This window comes from Marmota flaviventris, chromosome 4 (assembly GCF_047511675.1).
Source record: "Marmota flaviventris isolate mMarFla1 chromosome 4, mMarFla1.hap1, whole genome shotgun sequence".
NCBI lineage: Eukaryota > Metazoa > Chordata > Mammalia > Rodentia > Sciuridae > Marmota > Marmota flaviventris.
In genome coordinates this window covers 71215487-71227348 of record NC_092501.1, presented here as the reverse complement: position 1 = coordinate 71227348, position 11862 = coordinate 71215487, and the positions used below count along the sequence as shown (strand labels likewise).

The 11862-nt window shown below is 44.7% G+C and overlaps 1 pseudogene; it reads left to right on the top strand.

The window, feature by feature from the left end:
• Window positions 1–5091: 5091 nt before the first annotated feature.
• Window positions 5092–7392, top strand: LOC139705495 (RNA exonuclease 5 pseudogene; annotated as a pseudogene).
• The last annotated feature ends 4470 nt before the right edge of the window (window positions 7393–11862 follow it).

Here is an 11862-nt window from a genome sequence, read left to right as displayed (position 1 = left end):
CTATGCAAACCCCAAGGTCAGCATCATCCTAAACAGAGAAAAATTGAAAGCATTCCCTCTAAAAACTGGAACAAGGATGTCCTCTTTCAAATGAGTAGACTTTTCTAAGGCACTTTAACATGTCTCCAAACACCAGAGGAAAAATCACTTAGAACACTGCGCCTACCTCAACTAATTTTTTCAGAGCTTCCTGCCACCCGCTTTCTGCCTAGCTTGCCTCCATATCTAGCGAGGTCCCTGGCTCTGGGCGGTATCCACATTCATGACTCCTCCTATGCCCCTTGCTTCCATGACACTGCCCAGATCCTGCCCGTGTCTGTCCTGAAGGTCCAGTTAGAGGCTCAGAACCAGCCCAAGGACTCCCTTGCAAGAAAGCAGTGCTGGCAGATAAGTATTTGCAAAACACAGCCACTTTCAGGCGAGTCATCTGCTCAGTGGCTTACTCCATCAAGGAGCTTCCTGCATCTCTGGACCTAGCTGGACTGGAAGCATGAGCCAAAAAGAGATCTATGCTATTTTTCTTGTAAAGCCTGATTCAAATGCGCTTCTCTGTTTTGGTTTTACTGCTTTTCATCCTTACGTTTTAATGTTATAAGTGTACATGATAAATATTTAAACGGGATGCATATAAGGTTAACAAAAAAAAAAAAAAAGGTCTCCTTCCATCACTTCCTCAGTTTCACAGAAGCCATAACGATGGTACCAGTTCCAGAAATGTTCATTGCATCTATAAGTACATCTCTGCATACATACATCCCCTCATTTTCAATTAATAGCACTGTGTACACCCTTCTGCCCTTGGTTCTTGTCACCTGATATCTTAGAGATTGTCTTACCTCAGTGGACATATAGTTTTTCTCATTCTTCTTAGCAGTCACACAATATTCCGTTATAAAATGTGTCATAATTTTTTCAATATTTCACTTACTTTATGATGCATTTTTAAATTTTTATTTATTCTGATTTGTTATATATGACAGCAGGATGCAATTCAATTCATATTACACAAATAGAGCACCATTTTTCATGTCTCTGGTTGTATGCAAAGTAGAGTCACACCATTTGTGTTTTCATACATGTACTTAGGGTAAGGATGTCTGTCTCTTTCCACCATCTTTCCTACCTCCATGCCCCTCTGAAAAACCAGCTTCTACCTCAGAGCAAAGCCCGCCCAAGGAAGGGACATGACCTTTGTCCTTGGAAAGACCCACAGAGCACTCCTGGGCACATTCCCACCCTGCTAAGTGGTTTATCTACAAATAACAGGAGAGATCTGCTGGGCCAGGTGTCCCTGACTCAGTCAGGCTAGGTGGGGACCCATAGCAACCCGCTAGCAGCCACCAATCAGCATGAGACAGGGAAATACCTGGGATGCCAGATGACCCTCCCAGTAGTTTATGGTGTTGGGAAACCATGTAGTTCATCAAGAACACCCCTCTTGGCGTAAACCAATCAGTTCAAATGAATCCCCCTCTTGTAGTAACCAATCATCACTACCCAACTTGTTCCCGCCAGTGAATGTGCTAATCATGTTTTAGAGTTGTTCTTTGATTTTCCCGCAATGTGTGATGATTTGCCAAGAGATGCTATGATGTTTGTGGGGGTCCCTGCCTTCTCCAAAGAATGTATAAAACTGCTGCAAACCCTGGGCTCGGGGCCTCTCAGCGTCACCAGTTGCTGTGTGCGCGCAGAGGACCCAGCTAGCTCGCAATAGACACCTCTTTGCTGCTTACATGGATCTTGGTCTCTGGTGGCCTTTTGGGGGTCCAGAATTCGAGCATAAAACCTCCCTTCTCCTCTCTCCCCTTTTCCCTAGCGAAAGGTCATGTATTTTTCCCATGCTCCCCCCACCCCGTCCCCATTATAAATCATCATCCCTGTATCAGACAATACATTCGGCATTTGGATTTTTAGGGTCGGCTTACTTCACCCAGCATTTTATTCTCCAACTTCATCCATTTACTTGCAAATGCCATGATTTTTTCTTCTCCTTTAATGCTGAGTGATATTCCATTGTGTATATATGCCACATTTTCTTCATCCATTCATCTAATGAAGGGTATATCTTGGTTGGTTCCACAATTTAGCTATTGTGAATTGTGCTGCTGTAAACATTGATGTGGCTGCATCGTTGTAGTATGCTACTTCTGAGTCCTTTGGGTATAAACCGAGGAGTGGGATACCTGGATCCAACGGTGGTTCCATTATGAGTTTTCCAAGGAATCTCCATACTGCTTTCCATATTGGCTGCACCAATTTTCAGTCCCACCAGCAATGCGTGAAGGTGCCTTTCCCCCCCACTTCCTTGTGAAAACTTATTGTGGTTTGTATCCTTAACAGCTGCCATTTTTACTGGAGTGAGATGAAATCTTAGAGTGATTTTTTATTTGCATTTCTCTAATTGCCAGAGATGCTGAACATTTTTTCATATATTTGTGGATTGATTGTGTATCGTTTTCTGAGAAACGTCTGTTCAGTTCTTTGGCCCCTTTATCCACTGGGTTATTTGTTTCTTCGGTATTAAGAGTTTTGAGTCCTTTATATATGTATGTATACACATATATTTATATAGATGAGTGCTCTATCTGATTTGTGTGTGGTAAAAATTTCCTCCTATTCTGTAGGCTCTCTGTTCACCTCACTTATTGTTTCTTTTGCTGCAAAGAAGCTTTTTAGTTGGAATCCATCTGATTTATTGATTCTTGATTTTATTTCTTGCACTATAGCAGTCTTTTAAGGAAGTTGGGGCCTAATCTCACATGATGAAGATTAGGGCCTACTTTTTCTTCTGTTAGACCCAAGGTCTCTGGTTTAATTCCTAGGTCCTAGTTCCACTCTGGATTGAGTTTTGTGCATGGTGAGAGACTGGGGTTTTAATTTCATTTTGTTGCCTATGGATTTCCAGTTTTCCCAGCACCGTTTGTTGAAGAGGCTATCTTTTCTCCAAAGTATGTTTTGGGCACCTTTGTCTGATAGAAGATAATGGTAATTTAGTGGGTTAGTCTCCGTGACCTCTATTCTGTACCATTGGTCTACCAGTCTGTTTATACACACAAGGGAATGTTACTCAGCAATAAAAGAGAATACCGTCATGGCTTTTGCAGGTAAATGGACCGAGATGGAGGAGATGGTGCTAAGTGAAGTCAGCCCATCCCAAACAAACGAATGCCAAGAGTTTTCTCTGGGATGGGGAGCATGGGAGGAAGAGATGAACTCTAGATAGGGGAGAGAGGAGTGAGAAGGGAAGGGAGGGGGCAGGGGGTTAGAAATGATGGTGGAATGTGATGGCCATCGTTATCCAAAGTACACGTATGAAAACATGAGTTGGTGTGAATATACTTTATCTACCACCAGAGATGTGAAACTGTGCTCCGTACGTATAATATGAATCCTAATGCCTTCTGCTGTCATATATTAAAAAAATTTAATAATTGAAATAAAATAAAATTGATAGAATACAGAGAATAGTGGTTACCAGAGCCCGGAATGGGCGTAGGGGAGGGAACACGGCAAGAGGATGGTTAATCGGTATGGGGGTTGCCCTTGGATAAGAGAAATGACTTACTATTAGTATTCCACAGCATGGTAGGATAGCTGTGATTGACAACAATATTAAATATTTCAAAATACCTGATTGGGGGTGTATCTCAGTGGTAGAATAATTGCTGAGTATGTACAAGGCCCTGGATGCAATCCTCAGTACTGGAAGGGGGAAACCTGATAGGGTTTTGAACGTTCCCAATACAAAGGAGTGATACATGTGTGAGTGACATATATGCCAATTACCCTGATCTGATCATTACGCTTGGAACACAAGTATTAAGATGCCACACTGAAAACAACCCAATAAGATCAATGAACCCATTCACACTACGGGGCAAATGGCCAAGTACCCCTTAATGTGTTCTGATGAAAGAGAAACTAAACTAGACTTTGGGAGGAAAGACCTGGGTTCTTGTACGGTGATGCTTTTGTTTGTTTGTTTGTTTTGTTTTTTGTACACGGAATTGAACACAGGGGCACTCAACCACTAAGTCACATCCCCAGCCATATTTTGTATTTTATATATATATATATATATATATATATATATATATATATATATATATATATATATATATATTTTATTTTGAGACAGGGTCTCACAGAGTTGCTTAGTGCCTCTCTAAGTTGCTGAGGCAGGCTTTGAACTCACGATCCTCCTGTCTCAGCCTCCAGAGCCGCTGGGCTGTCATCCTCTTTTTTATTTTAGTAGTCATTTTACCTACATAGGCCTCAAGCACATATTAGCAAACTTAGCTTAATTTTATCTGCTCCCTGTATTTTACAGTAATGTTGGGGAACTCATGATTGTAGGGGTACAGAAACACTGAAGACCTTTAGCTATTTTTGTCTTTACACTTCCCCCCCCCCCCTTTTCAAGTCTTTGCTACGTATACAGCACAATTCTGAGAAAATATGAAACACAGGGCACGGTCCTGTCCCCTGGAACTTAACGAATCTGGGTAATGAAACTACTGGAAGGTAATCCACTGTAAAGGTCCCCCAGAGGCAATACGCTGGAATACAAAGGGAAGATTTTACTGAAGTTGCAACAGGGGTTCACTGGATGCTTTGACTACATCCCTTGTCGCTTTGAAACTTACATGTTTGTTTCTCTTTTCCCCAAACTTCTCCTCCCTGATCTTCTTTGCCCTAACCTTCTCCTCCTGATTTTCTTTCCCCTACCCTTCTCCTCCCTGATCTTCTGATTTTCTTTTCCCTAAACTTCTCCTCCCTGTTCTTTTCCCCCCTCCCTGATCTCCTCCTCTGGGCTCTTCTTTTCCCTAATCTTTTCCTACCTGCTCTCTCCTCCCTAATCTCACTTTCTCTGAATCGCTTATGAAAACCCCCTGTATAAAAACCCCCTACTCCTGCTGACGTGAGAATCATTGTTTCTCCTTTGCTAGCCAAGCAAGAAACCACCCCTTTTCCTTCTCGAGACCGTTTTCTCTTGCTGGATTGGCATCAAGGCAAGGACAGCTTTCTACGCCAGGGACAGCTTTCTACACCAAGGACAGCGTTCCGCAACAAGGACTCTAGTACAGGATCATGGAGCCAGAGAAGGAGAAGACCGGGAGGCTCAACAGCCAGAGGAGACGGGTCCCCGACTGGCTGATGGGGACGCCCGAGGTAAGGATACCCCCCGGTTCGGATCTCGTGGACAGGCAGCCCGAGCCCAAGAGAGCCCGGTTGTCTGGCATCGTAATGGTTGAAAACTGTGAAATAACCCACGAGCAGCTATGTGAGCTGCTCAAGTATGCAGTTCTGGCTCAACCGGTTATTGAGAGACCCAGGTGGTGCCAGCTTCTGTACGGAAAGCACCTGAGCAGAACAGTGGTTGTCACCCTTCAAGGGATGAGTCAACTCCACTTCTACAGGTTCTATTTGGAGTTTGGATTTCTCCGAAAAGCCTTCAGACACAAATTCCGCTTGCCTCCTCCATCATCTACTTTTCTAGCTGATGTTATCGGGCTACCAAATCAAAGGGCTGGATATCTGCCTAAGACCATGGGAGGATCTTTACCGTCCGCCAGTACAAAGCCCGAGGTCGACCTGCAGAATGACCCCGTCATTCAGAAGTATGGCTCTCAGAAGGTGGGCGTGCTGCGATGCCTTCTGACAGAGGAGGAGATGAGAACATTTGACTTTCCGTTACAAGGTTCTCCCGACTGTGAGGACTTTGTAACTACCGGATGTAATGCGTCTGTCACAGAGAAGAGCCCTCTCTTTGGGCTGGACGGAGAAATGTGCATCACGTCCAAGGGGAGAGAACTAACACGCATCTCACTGGTTGCCGAAGGGGGCTCCTGTCTTATGGATGAGTTGGTGAAACCCGATGAGGAGATTGTAGACTACGCCACCTGCTATTCAGGGATCACGGAGGAGATGCTTAAGCCGGTGACGACGAAACTGAAAGACGTTCAGAGGCGGTTGAAAGCACTGCTTCCTCCTGATGCGGTGTTGGTAGGTCATTCCTTAGACGTCGATCTCCGAGCACTGAACATGATCCATCCGTATGTTATCGACACCTCATTGCTTTACGCCAGGGAGCGGGGCAGAAGATTCAAGCTAAAGTTCTTAGCCAAAGCTATTTTGGGCAGGGACATTCAACGTTCGGAAAGGGACGGTCATGATCCCACAGAGGACGCTACCGCGACCCTTGAATTGGCTCAATATTTCCTCAAGTATGGCCCAAGGAAGATTGCAGAACTCAATCTGGAGGCGCTATGGAGAGCCCAAGACCCAAGAAATGTCAGAGAAAAGTTCCAGTACCCCTACAGAGGTGCTTTAACTTGTTTCGATTCGGCGCATCAGAAGCTCCTTTTTGTAACCCGAGAGACAGATGATATTGAACTGCCTTCTCCTGAAGATTGTGAAACTATTAAGTGCCTTTCCAACAGAGAGGTCTTTGAGCAGGCCCGAAGGCAAGTCCGCCTGTACCCCTTCAGCATTATTCGGTTCTCTTTTGAGCCCTTTTCACCTCTCCTCACTGAGGAAGTGAACAAAAGGATGCGGATCAAGTGGACAGAGATGTCAACTATCTATGCTGGGCCCTTGAGCAAAGATTGTAAACTAAGTGCTCTGAAGAGGCTGTTTAGGAGCTTTGGCCCAGTTCGTGCAATGACCGCTGTTCTGGAAACGCATCAGCCTCATCTCTCTATAGAGTATGAAGTCCTGGAAGCTGCCCAGCTGGCCATCGAGTCCTTGAATGGCGTTCTGGTGGAAGGTGTGTACATAAAGGTACAGAGACCTGTGACAGAACTCACTCTGGATTGTGACACACTTGTTAAGGAGCTGGAACGAGATTCTGAGAACCGAGCCACTATTTATCTGTCTGGAGTTAGTAAAGATTTCTTAGGACATACTCAGGAACTACCGAACCTCTTTGGTGGCCTGGAAGCTGTGATCGTGCCTCCAGATGCTAAAAGCGGAAGACAGGAAAAATACTGTTTCCTGCAATTCAAAACTTTTGGCAATGCCCAGAGGGCCCTCCATGTCCTCACAGGCAAGGACTGGAAGCTGAAAGGCAGGCAGGCCCTAACGCCCAGGCACCTCCACGCGTGGCTTAGGAGCTCACCACCTGAATCAAGAAGGCCCGCAGGTCTGACAGTTAGACCTCCTCCCTCAGAGCGGGAGACCCTGCAGAACTTAAAGGCGGAAAACGCAAAGAGTGCAGCCCGGCGTTGGAGCCGCAAGATTGGAAGGCTCTACCGAAGCCTGAGCCCGGGTACCCTTTGCGTCATCCTCCTGCCAGGAACCGCTAGCCCTCATGGATCTCTCTCTGGCCTGGGACTCATGGGAATAAAAGATGAAGAAGAGGAAAGCACCGGCCCAAGCACGGGTTTGTGAGTCTCATCCTTCCTGGGCGATGGTGGAGAAGACGGTCAGGCTGCAGCTTCTCCAGAGACTGCTGGGCCTCTTGGTTCAGTGGACGGCTTTGTGTGGGAAGTTGGTGTGCCGGCTAACGGGTCTAATCCATTGACATGGCATGCACAAGTTTTCAATGAATGCCTAAAATGCAAGCCTTCCTCATCTTAAGACAGGGTGGGTGGGGGAGCGGGAAACTAAAACAAAAAAAGACGCCACACTGTGCCCCATGAGTCTGTACAATTACTATGTGCCAATTGAGTAAAATATATATATATATATATATGATTAAAAATAAAGTAAAATGGAAACAAAATAAATACAACTTATTATTAAACCAAAATAAATGTACACGTGTTTGATATCTTCAGACGTTTAAAATTCCATTCATGCTATGTGACACTTTAGAAATGTGATGGGATCTGAGTGGAGCGAATGAGCCCAGTGGTTATGTGGTTGAGTCTCAGAAACTGGTAAGGCTTGCAGCGTGGCTGACCAACTGACTGAAGGGCAGATTGCAGAATTCAAAGGAGCTTTCCCACTATTTGACAGGAAAGGGGATGGAACTATACTATACTAACAAAGGGATCGGGAAGTGTAATGAGATGGTCTCTTGGGTGGAATCCCACAGAAGTCGAGTTTCAGGACGCGATTAAGGGACTAGCTGCTGGTGGTAATGGTAAAATCGACCTCCCTGAATTTCTGACAATGATGGCAAGGAAAAGGAAACACAGACTTAGGGCACTATGTAACATGTGGGGCATGTTGCATCAGAAAGGAGGAAACCGAACTTGCTGCCCGCTTCCGGGTTCTGGGGCCACCTGTGGCTAAGAAAGCGCCTGGGGACGGGCCAGAAGGCATTGCCTGGGTTGTGAGGAAAAAACAGATGACCTCTAGGACAGGCTCAGAACCCTTCCACCCTCTGGACAGCTCGGGTCTCCCATTAGGGACCGTGAAATGGGTGAACACGTGAACTCTCCCCACCCTGCTGACCATTATCCTGATTGGCTCCTGTGCCTTGTATTAGCTGTGTGTGTTTTCTCAATAAACTGAGATCCTGCTTTGACTGGTCTCCCTGGCTTGTCTGATTGTCCTCCCGTGGGGGAGGGCTGGGTGCTGGGGGGGTCGTCAGTCGGCCCTTCCTTTCTTGGTTCTTCATGGTCCGGGCCTGCTCTCCCAATCTCTCCCGCAGGTCAGGAGGGAAGCGGGTATGGTGTGGTGGGGTGGGGTGGGGCTAACCCCCCCACACACACATCTGGCACCCAACGTGGGGCATTAAGAAGTCGGTTCACCAAAAGTGAGAGTATCGCCAAGCCAAGCCAAGAGAGTTTCGAGGTAGGGGTCTCCCCGAAAAGATGGGGCAATCTCACACTATGTATGAGGACCAGTATTGGGAAGCCATTGTTGAGGAGCGACTTGGGTCACAGTGAGTCAGTCCTCTCACTGCCCAGGAGGAGAAAGGCTTAAAGCCTCACTCTGACAATGGCCTCCTAGACCCTTTTGATGCCTGGCCTGGTCCTCTGGGTCCCACACCAAGTGCTCCTGTCCTGGAACACGCGGTAGAAAAAGTCGGGAAGGGGAGCGGTCTATGCCATACTGTCACCCCTCCCCCCAAGGAAATTCTCCACCCTCTTGTGCGAACCTGGAAAAGCTGGTCAAGCTGCCTTCTTGCAACACCAGTGATGACTAACCCCCATTGTGTATGGCCCTGTCTTGTTAAGACCAGAGATGAGATAACTCATCCCCATTGTGTATCCAGTTCTTGGTAAATGCTAACCCTGGGGGCAATAGACCGGCCTTATGATATTCCTGGGAGGCCCAAGATTTATTTATAGAAGCTCAATTCACCATAGCTAAACTTATGGAACCAACCTAGGTTGGATAAAGAAAATGTGGTATATAATATTTGATGGAATATCACTTAGTTTTAAAGAAGAAGGGAATTATGGTATTTCCGGGCAAATGGACGGAGTTGGAGACTTTCATGCTAAGCGAAATAAACCAATCCCATAGAACCAAAGGCCGAATGCCTTCTCTGATATGTGGATGTTAATTCACAATCAGGGCCAAGGTGCTAGGGAAGAATAAAGTTACTTTAGATTAGGTAGAAGAGAGTGAAGGGAGGGGAGGGATATGGAGATAGGAAGAATAGTAGAATGAAACAGACATTATTACCTCACGTACACATATGACTGCATGACCGATGTGATCTGACAACGTGTACAAGAAGAAAAATGAGAAATTATACCCTATTTATTTATGATATATCAAAATGCATCCTACTGTCATGTATAACTAATTAAAACAGATTTTAACGATTTTTTTTAAAAAAGACAATTCTACTCATTCAAGATAGAAATCCATAGTCACTGCCCTTTTTTTTTGGACAAAATTTATTGACAAAATATATGTGGTCAGTTACACTTAAGTTGCATAACATGATATTTTGCTATATGTAAATGCTGTGAAATGATAGCTCAAATCATCTAACATATCTATCACTTCAGAATAGTTAACATTTTCTTTTCTTTGTTAGATTTTTGTGGTGGGAATACCTAAGGTCTACCAATCAAGGAAAGTCCAGGACCAGATGGATTCTCAGCCGAGTTCTATAAGACCTTCCAAGGAGAATTAACACCAATACTGCTCAAAACGTTTCGTGGAATACGAAAAGGAGAGAACCCTTCCAATCTCATTCTGTGAAGCTGATATCACCCTGACGCCGAAACCACACAAGCACACATCAAGGAAAGAAAACTTCATACCAATATCCACGATGAACATCGATACGAAAATTCTCAATACAATTCCGGCAAATGGCATACAAAAACATATTAAAAAGATAGTGTGCCACAATCAAGTGGGGTTCACATACAGGAATCAATAAACATAATTCATCACATCAATATACTTAAAAACAAGTATAATATGATCATCTCAATAGAGGCAGAAAAAGCATTTGACAAATACAGCACCCTTCATGTTCAAAACACTAGAAAAACTAGGAATAGAAGGAACACACCTCAACCTCATGGAAGCTATCTATGCAAACCCCAAGGTCAGCATCATCCTAAACAGAGAAAAATTGAAAGCATTCCCTCTAAAAACTGGAACAAGGATGTCCTCTTTCAAATGAGTAGACTTTTCTAAGGCACTTTAACATGTCTCCAAACACCAGAGGAAAAATCACTTAGAACACTGCGCCTACCTCAACTAATTTTTTCAGAGCTTCCTGCCACCCGCTTTCTGCCTAGCTTGCCTCCATATCTAGCGAGGTCCCTGGCTCTGGGCGGTATCCACATTCATGACTCCTCCTATGCCCCTTGCTTCCATGACACTGCCCAGATCCTGCCCGTGTCTGTCCTGAAGGTCCAGTTAGAGGCTCAGAACCAGCCCAAGGACTCCCTTGCAAGAAAGCAGTGCTGGCAGATAAGTATTTGCAAAACACAGCCACTTTCAGGCGAGTCATCTGCTCCTAGCTGGACTGGAAGCATGAGCCAAAAAGAGATCTATGCTATTTTTCTTGTAAAGCCTGATTCAAATGCGCTTCTCTGTTTTGGTTTTACTGCTTTTCATCCTTACGTTTTAATGTTATAAGTGTACATGATAAATATTTAAACGGGATGCATATAAGGTTAACAAAAAAAAAAAAAAAGGTCTCCTTCCATCACTTCCTCAGTTTCACAGAAGCCATAACGATGGTACCAGTTCCAGAAATGTTCATTGCATCTATAAGTACATCTCTGCATACATACATCCCCTCATTTTCAATTAATAGCACTGTGTACACCCTTCTGCCCTTGGTTCTTGTCACCTGATATCTTAGAGATTGTCTTACCTCAGTGGACATATAGTTTTTCTCATTCTTCTTAGCAGTCACACAATATTCCGTTATAAAATGTGTCATAATTTTTTCAATATTTCACTTACTTTATGATGCATTTTTAAATTTTTATTTATTCTGATTTGTTATATATGACAGCAGGATGCAATTCAATTCATATTACACAAATAGAGCACCATTTTTCATGTCTCTGGTTGTATGCAAAGTAGAGTCACACCATTTGTGTTTTCATACATGTACTTAGGGTAAGGATGTCTGTCTCTTTCCACCATCTTTCCTACCTCCATGCCCCTCTGAAAAACCAGCTTCTACCTCAGAGCAAAGCCCGCCCAAGGAAGGGACATGACCTTTGTCCTTGGAAAGACCCACAGAGCACTCCTGGGCACATTCCCACCCTGCTAAGTGGTTTATCTACAAATAACAGGAGAGATCTGCTGGGCCAGGTGTCCCTGACTCAGTCAGGCTAGGTGGGGACCCATAGCAACCCGCTAGCAGCCACCAATCAGCATGAGACAGGGAAATACCTGGGATGCCAGATGACCCTCCCAGTAGTTTATGGTGTTGGGAAACCATGTAGTTCATCAAGAACACCCCTCTTGGCGTAAACC